Source organism: Populus nigra, chromosome 10 (genome assembly GCF_951802175.1).
Source record: "Populus nigra chromosome 10, ddPopNigr1.1, whole genome shotgun sequence".
Taxonomy (NCBI): domain Eukaryota; kingdom Viridiplantae; phylum Streptophyta; class Magnoliopsida; order Malpighiales; family Salicaceae; genus Populus; species Populus nigra.
In genome coordinates, this window is record NC_084861.1 from 938626 (window position 1) to 955382 (window position 16757).

Below are 16757 nucleotides of genomic sequence, written 5' to 3' on the forward strand. Positions count from 1 at the left end.
AACGGTCGGATCAAAAGTTATGGCCCTTTCGAACCGTTACTTTAGCCTGGCGCAACCAGACCTCCACCTCATCGAGTATGGATTCCACATGCACTCCATGGAGAAGAGCATCCCGAAACTCCAGTAAGAGTTTGATCGCGATCCAATGGTCGAATCAAAAGTTATAGCCCTTTCGACTCGTTACTCTAGCCTGGCGCGACGACACCTCCACCTCACCAAGTATGTATTCGACATCCACTCCATGGAAAAGGGCATCAGGAAACTCAAGTAAAATTTTGATCGGGATCCAACGGTCGGATCAAAAGTTATGACCCTTTCGAACCGTTTCTCTAGCCTGGCGCTACCAGACCTCCACCTCATCGAGTATGGATTCCACATGCACTCCATGGAGAAGAGGATCATGAAACTCCAGTAAAATTTTGATCGCGATCCAAAGGTCGAATCAAAAGTTATAACACTTTCGACTCGTTACTCTAGCCTGGCGCGACGACACCTCCACCTCACCGAGTATGTATTCGACATCCACTCCATGGAAAAGGGCATCAGGAAACTCAAGTAAAATTTTGATCGCGATCCAACGGTCGGATCAAAAGTTATGGTCCTTCTCTAGCCTGGCGCTACCAGACCTCCACCTCATCGAGTATGGATTCCACATGCACTCCATGGAGAAGAGCATCCCGAAACTCCAGTAAAAGTTTGATCGCGATCCAATGGTCGAATCAAAAGTTATAGCACTTTCAACTCGTTACTCTAGCCTGGCGCGACAACACCTCCACCTCACCGAGTATGTATTCGACATCCACTCCATGGAAAAGGGCATCAGGAAACTCAAGTAAAATTTTGATCGCGATCCAACGGTTGGATCAAAAGTTATGACCCTTTCCAACCGTTTCTCTAGCCTGGCGCTACCAGACCTCCACCTCATCGAGTATGGATTCCACATGCACTCCATGGAGAAGAGGATCATGAAACTCCAGTAAAATTTTGATCGCGATCCAATGGTCGAATCAAAAGTTATAGCACTTTCGACTCGTTACTCTAGCCTAGCGCGATGACACCTCCACCTCACCGAGTATGTATTCGACATCCACTCCATGGAAAAGGGCATCAGGAAACTCAAGTAAAATTTTGATCGCGATCCAACGATCGGATCAAAAGTTATGGCCCTTTCGAACCGTTACTGTAGCCTGACGCAACCAGACCTCCACCTCATCGAGTATGGATTCCACATGCACTCCATGGAGAAGAGCATCCCGAAACTCCAGTAAAAGTTTGATCGCGATCCAATGGTCGAATCAAAAGTTATAGCCCTTTCGACTCGTTACTCTAGCCTGGCGCGACGACACCTCCACCTCACCGAGTATGTACTCGACATCCACTCCATGGAAAAGGGCATCAGGAAACTCAAGTAAAATTTTGATCGCTATCCAACGGTCGGATCAAAAGTTATGGCCCTTTCGAACCGTTACTTTAGCCTGGCGCAACCAGACCTCCACCTCATCGAGTATGGATTCCACATGCACTCCATGGAGAAGAGCATCCCGAAACTCCAGTAAGAGTTTGATCGCGATCCAATGGTCGAATCAAAAGTTATAGCCCTTTCGACTCGTTACTCTAGCCTGGCGCGACGACACCTCCACCTCACCAAGTATGTATTCGACATCCACTCCATGGAAAAGGGCATCAGGAAACTCAAGTAAAATTTTGATCGGGATCCAACGGTCGGATCAAAAGTTATGACCCTTTCGAACCGTTTCTCTAGCCTGGCGCTACCAGACCTCCACCTCATCGAGTATGGATTCCACATGCACTCCATGGAGAAGAGGATCATGAAACTCCAGTAAAATTTTGATCGCGATCCAAAGGTCGAATCAAAAGTTATAACACTTTCGACTCGTTACTCTAGCCTGGCGCGACGACACCTCCACCTCACCGAGTATGTATTCGACATCCACTCCATGGAAAAGGGCATCAGGAAACTCAAGTAAAATTTTGATCGCGATCCAACGGTCGGATCAAAAGTTATGGTCCTTCTCTAGCCTGGCGCTACCAGACCTCCACCTCATCGAGTATGGATTCCACATGCACTCCATGGAGAAGAGCATCCCGAAACTCCAGTAAAAGTTTGATCGCGATCCAATGGTCGAATCAAAAGTTATAGCACTTTCAACTCGTTACTCTAGCCTGGCGCGACAACACCTCCACCTCACCGAGTATGTATTCGACATCCACTCCATGGAAAAGGGCATCAGGAAACTCAAGTAAAATTTTGATCGCGATCCAACGGTTGGATCAAAAGTTATGACCCTTTCCAACCGTTTCTCTAGCTGGCGCTACCAGACCTCCACCTCATCGAGTATGGATTCCACATGCACTCCATGGAGAAGAGGATCATGAAACTCCAGTAAAATTTTGATCGCGATCCAATGGTCGAATCAAAAGTTATAGCACTTTCGACTCGTTACTCTAGCCTAGCGCGATGACACCTCCACCTCACCGAGTATGTATTCGACATCCACTCCATGGAAAAGGGCATCAGGAAACTCAAGTAAAATTTTGATCGCGATCCAACGATCGGATCAAAAGTTATGGCCCTTTCGAACCGTTACTGTAGCCTGACGCAACCAGACCTCCACCTCATCGAGTATGGATTCCACATGCACTCCATGGAGAAGAGCATCCCGAAACTCCAGTAAAAGTTTGATCGCGATCCAATGGTCGAATCAAAAGTTATAGCCCTTTCGACTCGTTACTCTAGCCTGGCGCGACGACACCTCCACCTCACCGAGTATGTACTCGACATCCACTCCATGGAAAAGGGCATCAGGAAACTCAAGTAAAATTTTGATCGCTATCCAACGGTCGGATCAAAAGTTATGGCCCTTTCGAACCGTTACTTTAGCCTGGCGCAACCAGACCTCCACCTCATCGAGTATGGATTCCACATGCACTCCATGGAGAAGAGCATCCCGAAACTCCAGTAAGAGTTTGATCGCGATCCAATGGTCGAATCAAAAGTTATAGCCCTTTCGACTCGTTACTCTAGCCTGGCGCGACGACACCTCCACCTCACCAAGTATGTATTCGACATCCACTCCATGGAAAAGGGCATCAGGAAACTCAAGTAAAATTTTGATCGGGATCCAACGGTCGGATCAAAAGTTATGACCCTTTCGAACCGTTTCTCTAGCCTGGCGCTACCAGACCTCCACCTCATCGAGTATGGATTCCACATGCACTCCATGGAGAAGAGGATCATGAAACTCCAGTAAAATTTTGATCGCGATCCAAAGGTCGAATCAAAAGTTATAACACTTTCGACTCGTTACTCTAGCCTGGCGCGACGACACCTCCACCTCACCGAGTATGTATTCGACATCCACTCCATGGAAAAGGGCATCAGGAAACTCAAGTAAAATTTTGATCGCGATCCAACGGTCGGATCAAAAGTTATGGTCCTTCTCTAGCCTGGCGCTACCAGACCTCCACCTCATCGAGTATGGATTCCACATGCACTCCATGGAGAAGAGCATCCCGAAACTCCAGTAAAAGTTTGATCGCGATCCAATGGTCGAATCAAAAGTTATAGCACTTTCAACTCGTTACTCTAGCCTGGCGCGACAACACCTCCACCTCACCGAGTATGTATTCGACATCCACTCCATGGAAAAGGGCATCAGGAAACTCAAGTAAAATTTTGATCGCGATCCAACGGTTGGATCAAAAGTTATGACCCTTTCCAACCGTTTCTCTAGCCTGGCGCTACCAGACCTCCACCTCATCGAGTATGGATTCCACATGCACTCCATGGAGAAGAGGATCATGAAACTCCAGTAAAATTTTGATCGCGATCCAATGGTCGAATCAAAAGTTATAGCACTTTCGACTCGTTACTCTAGCCTAGCGCGATGACACCTCCACCTCACCGAGTATGTATTCGACATCCACTCCATGGAAAAGGGCATCAGGAAACTCAAGTAAAATTTTGATCGCGATCCAACGATCGGATCAAAAGTTATGGCCCTTTCCAACCGTTACTGTAGCCTGACGCAACCAGACCTCCACCTCATCGAGTATGGATTCCACATGCACTCCATGGAGAAGAGCATCCCGAAACTCCAGTAAGAGTTTGATCGCGATCCAATGGTCGAATCAAAAGTTATAGCCCTTTCGACTCGTTACTCTAGCCTGGCGCGACGACACCTCCACCTCACCAAGTATGTATTCGACATCCACTCCATGGAAAAGGGCATCAGGAAACTCAAGTAAAATTTTGATCGGGATCCAACGGTCGGATCAAAAGTTATGACCCTTTCGAACCGTTTCTCTAGCCTGGCGCTACCAGACCTCCACCTCATCGAGTATGGATTCCACATGCACTCCATGGAGAAGAGGATCATGAAACTCCAGTAAAATTTTGATCGCGATCCAAAGGTCGAATCAAAAGTTATAACACTTTCGACTCGTTACTCTAGCCTGGCGCGACGACACCTCCACCTCACCGAGTATGTATTCGACATCCACTCCATGGAAAAGGGCATCAGGAAACTCAAGTAAAATTTTGATCGCGATCCAACGGTCGGATCAAAAGTTATGGTCCTTCTCTAGCCTAGCGCTACCAGACCTCCACCTCATCGAGTATGAATTCCACATGCACTCTATGAAGAAGAGCATCTTGAAACTCCAGAAAAAGTTTGATCGCGATCCAATGGTCGAATCAAAAGTTATAGCACTTTCAACTCGTTACTCTAGCCTGGAGCTACCAGACCTCCACCTCATCGAGTATGGATTCCACATGCACTCCATGAAGAAGAGCATCTTGAAACTCCAGTAAAAGTTTGATCGCGATCCAATGGTCGAATCAAAAGTTATAGCCCTTTCGACTCGTCACTCTAGCATGGCGCGACGACACCTCCAGCTCACCGAGTATGTATTCGACATCCACTCCATGGAAAAGGGCATCAGGAAACTCAAGTAAAATTTTGATCGCGATCCAACGGTCGGATCAAAAGTTATGGTCCTTCTCTAGCCTGGCGCTACCAGACCTCCACCTCATCGAGTATGAATTCCACATGCACTCTATGAAGAAGAGCATCTTGAAACTCCAGAAAAAGTTTGATCGCGATCCAATGGTCGAATCAAAAGTTATAGCACTTTCAACTCGTTACTCTAGCCTGGCGCGACGACACCTCCACCTCACCGAGTATGTACTCGACATCCACTCCATTGAAAAGGGCATCAGGAAACTCAAGTTTGATCGCGATCCAACGGTCGGATCAAAAGTTATGGTCCTTTGGAACCATTACTCTAGCCTGGCGCTACCAGACCTCCACCTCATCGAGTATGAATTCCACATGCACTCCATGAAGAAGAGCATCTTGAAACTCCAGTAAAATTTTGATCGCGATCCAATGGTCGAATCAAAACTTATAACACTTTCGACTCGTTACTCTAGCCTGGCGCGACGACACCTCCACCTCACCGAGTATGTATTCGACATCCACTCCATGGAAAAGGGCATCAGGAAACTCAAGTAAAATTTTGATCGCTACCAGACCTCCACCTCATCGAGTATGGATTCCACATGCACTCCATGGAGAAGAGCATCATGAAACTCCAGTAAAATTTTGATCGCGATCCAATGGTCGAATCAAAAGTTATAGGACTTTCGACTCGTTACTCTAGCCTAGCGCGACGACACCTCCACCTCACCGAGTATGTATTCGACATCCACTCCATGGAAAAGGGCATCAGGAAACTCAAGTAAAATTTTGATCGCGATCCAACGGTCGGATCAAAAGTTATGGCCCTTTCGAACCGTTACTCTAGCCTGGCGCTACCAGACCTCCACCTCATCGAGTATGGATTCCACATCCACTCCATGGAGAAGAGCATCATGAAACTCCAGTAAAAGTTTGATCGCGATCCAATGGTCGAATCAAAAGTTATAGCCCTTTCGACTCGTTACTCTAGCCTGGCGCGACGACACCTCCACCTCACCGAGTATGTATTCGACATCCACTCCATGGAAAAGGGCATCAGGAAACTCAAGTAAAATTTTGATCGCGATCCAACGGTCGGATCAAAAGTTATGACCCTTTCGAACCGTTACTCTAGCCTGGAGCTACCAGACCTCCACCTCATCGAGTATGGATTCCACATGCACTCCATGGAAAAGAGCATCATGAAACTCCAGTAAAAGTTTGATCGCGATCCAATGGTCGAATCAAAAGTTATAGCCCTTTCGACTCGTTACTCTAGCCTGGCGCGACGACACCTCCACCTCACCGAGTATGTATTCGACATCCACTCCATGGAAAAGGGCATCAGGAAACTCAAGTAAAATTTTGATCGCGATCCAACGGTCGGATCAAAAGTTATGACCCTTTCGAACCGTTACTCTAGCCTGGAGCTACCAGACCTCCACCTCATCGAGTATGGATTCCACATGCACTCCATGGAAAAGAGCATCATGAAACTCCAGTAAAATTTTGATCGCGATCCAATGGTCGAATCAAAAGTTATAGCACTTTCCACTCGTTACTCTAGCCTAGCGCGACGATACCTCCACCTCACCGAGTATGTATTCGACATCCACTCCATGGAAAAGGGCATCAGGAAACTCAAGTAAAATTTTGATCGCGAACCAACGGTCGGATCAAAAGTTATGGCCCTTTCGAACCGTTACTTTAGCCTGGCGCAACCAGACCTCCACCTCATCGAGTCTGGATTCCACATGCACTCCACGGAGAAGAGCATCCTGAAACACCAGTAAAAGTTTGATCGCGATCCAATGGTCGAATCAAAAGTTATAGCCCTTTCGACTCGTTACTCTAGCCTGGCGCGACGACACCTCCACCTCACCGAGTATGTATTCGACATCCACTCCATGGAAAAGGGCATCAGGAAACTCAAGTAAAATTTTGATCCCGATCCAACGGTCGGATCAAAAGTTATGGCCCTTTCGAACCGTTACTCTAGCCTGGCGCTACCAGACCTCCACCTCATCGAGTATGGATTCCACATGCACTCCATGGAAAAGAGCATCATGAAACTCCAGTAAAATTTTGATCGCGATCCAATGGTCGAATCAAAAGTTATAGTACTTTCGACTCGTTACTCTAGCCTAGCGCGACGACACCTCCACCTCACCGAGTATGTATTCGACATCCACTCCATGTTAAAGGGCATCAGGAAACTCAAGTAAAATTTTGATCGCGATCCAACGGTCGGATCAAAAGTTATGGCCCTTTCGAACCGTTACTCTAGCCTGGCGCTACCAGACCTCCACCTCATCGAGTATGGATTCCACATCCACTCCATGGAGAAGAGCATCATGAAACTCCAGTAAAAGTTTGATCGCGATCCAATGGTCGAATCAAAAGTTATAGCCCTTTCGACTCGTTACTCTAGCCTGGCGCGACGACACCTCCACCTCACCGAGTATGTATTCGACATCGACTCCATGGAAAAGGGCATCAGGAAACTCAAGTAAAATTTTGATCGCGATCCAACGGTCGGATCAAAAGTTATGACCCTTTCGAACCGTTACTCTAGCCTGGAGCTACCAGACCTCCACCTCATCGAGTATGGATTCCACATGCACTCCATGGAAAAGAGCATCATGAAACTCCAGTAAAATTTTGATCGCGATCCAATGGTCGAATCAAAAGTTATAGCACTTTCGACTCGTTACTCTAGCCTGGCGCGACGACACCTCCACCTCACCGAGTATGTATTCGACATCCACTCCATGGAAAAGGGCATCAGGAAACTCAAGTAAAATTTTGATCCCGATCCAACGGTCGGATCAAAAGTTATGGCCCTTTCGAACCGTTACTCTAGCCTGGCGCTACCAGACCTCCACCTCATCGAGTATGGATTCCACATGCACTCCATGGAAAAGAGCATCATGAAACTCCAGTAAAATTTTGATCGCGATCCAATGGTCGAATCAAAAGTTATAGTACTTTCGACTCGTTACTCTAGCCTAGCGCGACGACACCTCCACCTCACCGAGTATGTATTCGACATCCACTCCATGTTAAAGGGCATCAGGAAACTCAAGTAAAATTTTGATCGCGATCCAACGGTCGGATCAAAAGTTATGGCCCTTTCGAACCGTTACTCTAGCCTGGCGCTACCAGACCTCCACCTCATCGAGTATGGATTCCACATCCACTCCATGGAGAAGAGCATCATGAAACTCCAGTAAAAGTTTGATCGCGATCCAATGGTCGAATCAAAAGTTATAGCCCTTTCGACTCGTTACTCTAGCCTGGCGCGACGACACCTCCACCTCACCGAGTATGTATTCGACATCGACTCCATGGAAAAGGGCATCAGGAAACTCAAGTAAAATTTTGATCGCGATCCAACGGTCGGATCAAAAGTTATGACCCTTTCGAACCGTTACTCTAGCCTGGCGCTACCAGACCTCCACCTCATCGAGTATGGATTCCACATGCACTCCATGGAGAAGAGCATCCCGAAACTCCAGTAAAAGTTTGATCGCGATCCAATGGTCGAATCAAAAGTTATAGCCCTTTCGACTCGTTACTCTAGCCTGGCGCGACGACACCTCCACCTCACCGAGTATGTATTCGACATCCACTCCATGGAAAAGGGCATCAGGAAACTCAAGTAAAATTTTGATCCCGATCCAACGGTCGGATCAAAAGTTATGGCCCTTTCGAACCGTTACTCTAGCCTGGCGCTACCAGACCTCCACCTCATCGAGTATGGATTCCACATGCACTCCATGGAAAAGAGCATCATGAAACTCCAGTAAAATTTTGATCGCGATCCAATGGTCGAATCAAAAGTTATAGTACTTTCGACTCGTTACTCTAGCCTAGCGCGACGACACCTCCACCTCACCGAGTATGTATTCGACATCCACTCCATGTTAAAGGGCATCAGGAAACTCAAGTAAAATTTTGATCGCGATCCAACGGTCGGATCAAAAGTTATGGCCCTTTCGAACCGTTACTCTAGCCTGGCGCTACCAGACCTCCACCTCATCGAGTATGGATTCCACATCCACTCCATGGAGAAGAGCATCATGAAACTCCAGTAAAAGTTTGATCGCGATCCAATGGTCGAATCAAAAGTTATAGCCCTTTCGACTCGTTACTCTAGCCTGGCGCGACGACACCTCCACCTCACCGAGTATGTATTCGACATCGACTCCATGGAAAAGGGCATCAGGAAACTCAAGTAAAATTTTGATCGCGATCCAACGGTCGGATCAAAAGTTATGACCCTTTCGAACCGTTACTCTAGCCTGGAGCTACCAGACCTCCACCTCATCGAGTATGGATTCCACATGCACTCCATGGAAAAGAGCATCATGAAACTCCAGTAAAATTTTGATCGCGATCCAATGGTCGAATCAAAAGTTATAGCACTTTCCACTCGTTACTCTAGCATGGCGCGACGACACCTCCACCTCATCGAATATGGATTCCACATCCACTCCATGGAGAAGAGCATCCCGAAACTCCAGTAAAAGTTAGGTCGCGATCCAAAGGTCGAATCAAAATTTATAGCCCTTTCGACTCGTTACTCTAGCCTGGCGCGACGACACCTCCACCTCACCGAGTATGTATTCGACATCCACTCCATGGAAAAGGGCATCAGGAAACTCAAGTAAAATTTTGATCGCGATCCAACGGTCGGATCAAAAGTTATGGCCCTTTCGAACCGTTACTCTAGCCTGGCGCTACCAGACCTCCACCTCATCGAGTATGGATTCCACATGCACTCCATGGAGAAGAGCATCATGAAACTCCAGTAAAATTTTGATCGCGATCCAATGGTCGAATCAAAAGTTATAGCACTTTCGACTCGTTACACTAGCCTGACGCGACGACACCTCCACCTCACCGAGTGTATATTCGACATCCACTCCAAGGAAAAGGGCATCAGGAAACTCAAGTAAAATTTTGATCGCGATCCAACGGTCGGATCAAAAGTTATGGCCCTTTCGAACCGTTACTCTAGCCTGGCGCTACCAGACCTCCACCTCATCGAGTATGGATTCCACATCCACTCCATGGAGAAGAGCATCCCGAAACTCCAGTAAAAGTTAGGTCGCGATCCAATGGTCGAATCAAAATTTATAGCCGTTTCGACTCGTTACTCTAGCCTGGCGCGACGACACCTCCACCTCACCGAGTATGTATTCGACATCCACTCCATGGAAAAGGGCATCAGGAAACTCAAGTAAAATTTTGATCGCGATCCAACGGTCGGATCAAAAGTTATGGCCCTTTCGAACCGTTACTTTAGCCTGGCGCAACCAGACCTCCACCTCATCGAGTCTGGATTCCACATGCACTCCACGGAGAAGAGCATCCTGAAACTCCAGTAAAAGTTTGATCGCGATCCAATGGTCGAATCAAAAGTTATAGCCCTTTCGACTCGTTACTCTAGCCTGGCGCGACGACACCTCCACCTCACCGAGTATGTATTCGACATCCACTCCATGGAAAAGGGCATCAGGAAACTCAAGTAAAATTTTGATCGCGATCCAACGGTCGGATCAAAAGTTATGGCCCTTTCGAACCGTTACTCTAGCCTGGCGCTACCAGACCTCCACCTCATCGAGTATGGATTCCACATCCACTCCATGGAGAAGAGCATCATGAAACTCCAGTAAAATTTTGATCGCGATCCAATGGTCGAATCAAAAGTTATAGCACTTTCGACTCGTTACACTAGCCTGACGCGACGACACCTCCACCTCACCGAGTATATATTCGACATCCACTCCAAGGAAAAGGGCATCAGGAAACTCAAGTAAAATTTTGATCGCGATCCAACGGTCGGATCAAAAGTTATGGCCCTTTCGAACCGTTACTCTAGCCTGGCGCTACCAGACCTCCACCTCATCGAGTATGGATTCCACATCCACTCCATGGAGAAGAGCATCCCGAAACTCCAGTAAAAGTTAGGTCGCGATCCAATGGTCGAATCAAAATTTATAGCCGTTTCGACTCGTTACTCTAGCCTGGCGCGACGACACCTCCACCTCACCGAGTATGTATTCGACATCCACTCCATGGAAAAGGGCATCAGGAAACTCAAGTAAAATTTTGATCGCGATCCAACGGTCGGATCAAAAGTTATGACCCTTTCGAACCGTTACTCTAGCCTGGAGCTACCAGACCTCCACCTCATCGAGTATGGATTCCACATGCACTCCATGGAAAAGGGCATCAGGAAACTCAAGTAAAATTTTGATCGCGATCCAACGGTCGGATCAAAAGTTATGGCCCTTTCGAACCGTTACTCTAGCCTGGCGCTACCAGACCTCCACCTCATCGAGTATGGATTCCACATGCACTCCATAAAGAAGAGCATCTTGAAACTCCAGTAAAAGTTTGATCGCGATCCAATGGTCGAATCAAAAGTTATAGCACTTTCAACTCGTTACTCTAGCCTGGCGCGACGACACCTCCACCTCACCGAGTATGTACTCGACATCCACTCCATGGAAAAGGGCATCAGGAAACTCAAGTTTGATCGCGATCCAACGGTCGGATCAAAAGTTATGGTCCTTTTGAACCGTTACTCTAGCCTGGCGCTACCAGACCTCCACCTCATCGAGTATGAATTTCACATGCACTCCATGAAGAAGAGCATCTTGAAACTCAAGTAAAAGTTTGTTCGAGATCCAATAGTCGCATCAAAAGTTATAGCCCTTTCGACTCGTTACTCTAGCCTGGCGCGACGACACCTCCACCTCACCGAGTATGTAGTCGATATCCACTCCATGGAAATGGGCATCAGGAAACTCAAGTAAAATTTTGATCGCGATCCAACGGTCGGATCAAAAGTTATGGCCCTTTCGAACCGTTACTCTAGCCTGGCGCTACCAGACCTCCACCTCATCGAGTATGGATTCCACATGCACTCCATGGAGAAGAGCATCATGAAACTCCAGTAAAATTTTGATCGCGATCCAATGGTCGAATCAAAAGTTATAGCACTTTCGACTCGTTACTCTAGCCTGGCACGACGACACCTCCACCTCACCGAGTATGTATTCGATATCTACTCCATGGAAAAGGGCATTAGGAAACTCAAGTAAAATTTTTATCGCGATCCAACGGTCGGATCAAAAGTTATGGCCCTTTCGAACCGTTACTCTAGCCTGGCGCAACCAGACCTCCACCTTATCGAGTATGGATTCCACATGCACTCCATGAAGAAGAATATCTTGAAACTCCAGTAAAAGTTTGATCGCGATTCAATGGTCGAATCAAAAGTTATAGCACTTTCAACTCGTTACTCTAGCCTGGCGCGACGACACCTCCACCTCACCGAGTATGTACTCGACATCCACTCCATGGAAAAGGGCATCAGGAAACACAAGTTTGATCGCGATCCAACGGTCGGATCAAAAGTTATGGTCCTTTTGAACCGTTACTCTAGCTTGGCGCTACCAGACCTCCACCTCATTGAGTATGAATTCCACATGCACTCCATGAAGAAGAGCATCTTGAAACTCCAGTAAAAGTTTGTTCGCGATCCAATGGTCGAATCAAGAGTTATAGCCCTTTCAACTCGTTACTCTATCCTGGCGCTACCAGACCTCCACCTCATCGAGTATGGATTCCACATGCACTCCATGGAAAAGGGCATCAGGAAACTCAAGTAAAATTTTGATCGCGATCCAACGGTCGGATCAAAAGTTATGACCCTTTCGAACCGTTACTCTAGCCTGGAGCTACCAGACCTCCACCTCATCGAGTATGGATTCCACATGCACTCCATGGAGAAGAGCATCCCGAAACTCCAGTAAAAGTTAGGTCGCGATCCAATGGTCGAATCAAAATTTATAGCCCTTTCGACTCGTTACTCTAGCCTGGCGCGACGACACCTCCACCTCACCGAGTATGTATTCGACATCCACTCCATGGAAAAGGGCATCAGGAAACTCAAGTAAAATTTTGATCGCGAACCAACGGTCGGATCAAAAGTTATGGCCCTTTCGAACCGTTACTTTAGCCTGGCGCAACCAGACCTCCACCTCATCGAGTCTGGATTCCACATGCACTCCACGGAGAAGAGCATCCTGAAACACCAGTAAAAGTTTGATCGCGATCCAATTGTCGAATCAAATGTTATAGCCCTTTCGACTCGTTACTCTAGCCTGGCGTGACGACACCTCCACCTCACCGAGTATGTATTCGACATCCACTCCATGGAAAAGGGCATCAGGAAACTCAAGTAAAATTTTGATCCCGATCCAACGGTCGGATCAAAAGTTATGACCCTTTCGAACCGTTACTCTAGCCTGGCGCTACCAGACCTCCACCTCATCGAGTATGGATTCCACATGCACTCCATGGAAAAGAGCATCATGAAACTCCAGTAAAATTTTGATCGCGATCCAATGGTCGAATCAAAAGTTATAGTACTTTCGACTCGTTACTCTAGCCTAGCGCGACGACACCTCCACCTCACCGAGTATGTATTCGACATCCACTCCATGGAAAAGGGCATCAGGAAACTCAAGTAAAATTTTGATCGCGATCCAACGGTCGGATCAAAAGTTATGGCCCTTTCGAACCGTTACTCTAGCCTGGCGCTACCAGACCTCCACCTCATCGAGTATGGATTCCACATCCACTCCATGGAGAAGAGCATCATGAAACTCCAGTAAAAGTTTGATCGCGATCCAATGGTCGAATCAAAAGTTATAGCCCTTTCGACTCGTTACTCTAGCCTGGCGCGACGACACCTCCACCTCACCGAGTATGTATTCGACATCCACTCCATGGAAAAGGGCATCAGGAAACTCAAGTAAAATTTTGATCGCGATCCAACGGTCGGATCAAAAGTTATGCCCCTTTGGAACCGTTACTCTAGCCTGGAGCTACCAGACCTCCACCTCATCGAGTATGGATTCCACATGCACTCCATGGAAAAGAGCATCATGAAACTCCAGTAAAATTTTGATCGCGATCCAATGGTCGAATCAAAAGTTATAGCACTTTCCACTCGTTACTCTAGCATGGCGCGACGACACCTCCACCTCACCGAGTATGTATTCGACATCGACTCCATGGAAAAGGGCATCAGGAAACTCAAGTAAAATTTTGATCGCGATCCAACGGTCGGATCAAAAGTTATGGTCCTTTCGAACCGTTACTCTAGCATGGCGCTACCAGACCTCCACCTCATCGAGTATGGATTCCACATGCACTCCATGGAGAAGAGCATCCCGAACTCCAGTAAAAGTTTGATCGCGATCCAATGGTTGAATCAAAAGTTATAGCCCTTTCGACTCGTTACTCTAGCCTGGCGCGACGACACCTCCACCTCACTGAGTATGTATTCGACATCCACTCAATTGAAAAGGGAATCAGAAAACTCAAGTAAAATTTTGATCGCGATCCAACGGTCGGATCAAAAGTTATGGCCCTTTCGAACCGTTACTCTAGCTTGGCGCTACTAGACCTCCACCTCATCGAATATGGATTCCACATCCACTCCATGGAGAAGAGCATCCCGAAACTCCAGTAAAAGTTAGGTCGCGATCCAATGGTCGAATCAAAATTTATAGCCCTTTCGACTCGTTACTCTAGCCTGGCGCGACGACACCTCCACCTCACCGAGTATGTATTCGACATCCACTCCATGGAAAAGGGCATCAGGAAACTCAAGTAAAATTTTGATCGCGAACCAACGGTCGGATCAAAAGTTATGGCCCTTTCGAACCGTTACTTTAGCCTGGCGCAACCAGACCTCCACCTCATCGAGTCTGGATTCCACATGCACTCCACGGAGAAGAGCATCCTGAAACACCAGTAAAAGTTTGATCGCGATCCAATTGTCGAATCAAATGTTATAGCCCTTTCGACTCGTTACTCTAGCCTGGCGTGACGACACCTCCACCTCACCGAGTATGTATTCGACATCCACTCCATGGAAAAGGGCATCAGGAAACTCAAGTAAAATTTTGATCCCGATCCAACGGTCGGATCAAAAGTTATGGCCCTTTCGAACCGTTACTCTAGCCTGGCGCTACCAGACCTCCACCTCATCGAGTATGGATTCCACATGCACTCCATGGAGAAGAGCATCATGAAACTCCAGTAAAATTTTGATCGCGATCCAATGGTCGAATCAAAAGTTATAGCACTTTCGACTCGTTACTCTAGCCTGGCACGACGACACCTCCACCTCACCGAGTATGTATTCGATATCTACTCCATGGAAAAGGGCATTAGGAAACTCAAGTAAAATTTTTATCGCGATCCAACGGTCGGATCAAAAGTTATGGCCCTTTCGAACCGTTACTCTAGCCTGGCGCAACCAGACCTCCACCTTATCGAGTATGGATTCCACATGCACTCCATGAAGAAGAATATCTTGAAACTCCAGTAAAAGTTTGATCGCGATTCAATGGTCGAATCAAAAGTTATAGCACTTTCAACTCGTTACTCTAGCCTGGCGCGACGACACCTCCACCTCACCGAGTATGTACTCGACATCCACTCCATGGAAAAGGGCATCAGGAAACTCAAGTTTGATCGCGATCCAACGGTCGGATCAAAAGTTATGGTCCTTTTGAACCGTTACTCTAGCTTGGCGCTACCAGACCTCCACCTCATTGAGTATGAATTCCACATGCACTCCATGAAGAAGAGCATCTTGAAACTCCAGTAAAAGTTTGTTCGCGATCCAATGGTCGAATCAAGAGTTATAGCCCTTTCAACTCGTTACTCTATCCTGGCGCTACCAGACCTCCACCTCATCGAGTATGGATTCCACATGCACTCCATGGAAAAGGGCATCAGGAAACTCAAGTAAAATTTTGATCGCGATCCAACGGTCGGATCAAAAGTTATGACCCTTTCGAACCGTTACTCTAGCCTGGAGCTACCAGACCTCCACCTCATCGAGTATGGATTCCACATGCACTCCATGGAGAAGAGCATCCCGAAACTCCAGTAAAAGTTAGGTCGCGATCCAATGGTCGAATCAAAATTTATAGCCCTTTCGACTCGTTACTCTAGCCTGGCGCGACGACACCTCCACCTCACCGAGTATGTATTCGACATCCACTCCATGGAAAAGGGCATCAGGAAACTCAAGTAAAATTTTGATCGCGAACCAACGGTCGGATCAAAAGTTATGGCCCTTTCGAACCGTTACTTTAGCCTGGCGCAACCAGACCTCCACCTCATCGAGTCTGGATTCCACATGCACTCCACGGAGAAGAGCATCCTGAAACACCAGTAAAAGTTTGATCGCGATCCAATTGTCGAATCAAATGTTATAGCCCTTTCGACTCGTTACTCTAGCCTGGCGTGACGACACCTCCACCTCACCGAGTATGTATTCGACATCCACTCCATGGAAAAGGGCATCAGGAAACTCAAGTAAAATTTTGATCCCGATCCAACGGTCGGATCAAAAGTTATGACCCTTTCGAACCGTTACTCTAGCCTGGCGCTACCAGACCTCCACCTCATCGAGTATGGATTCCACATGCACTCCATGGAAAAGAGCATCATGAAACTCCAGTAAAATTTTGATCGCGATCCAATGGTCGAATCAAAAGTTATAGTACTTTCGACTCGTTACTCTAGCCTAGCGCGACGACACCTCCACCTCACCGAGTATGTATTCGACATCCACTCCATGGAAAAGGGCATCAGGAAACTCAAGTAAAATTTTGATCGCGATCCAACGGTCGGATCAAAAGTTATGGCCCTTTCGAACCGTTACTCTAGCCT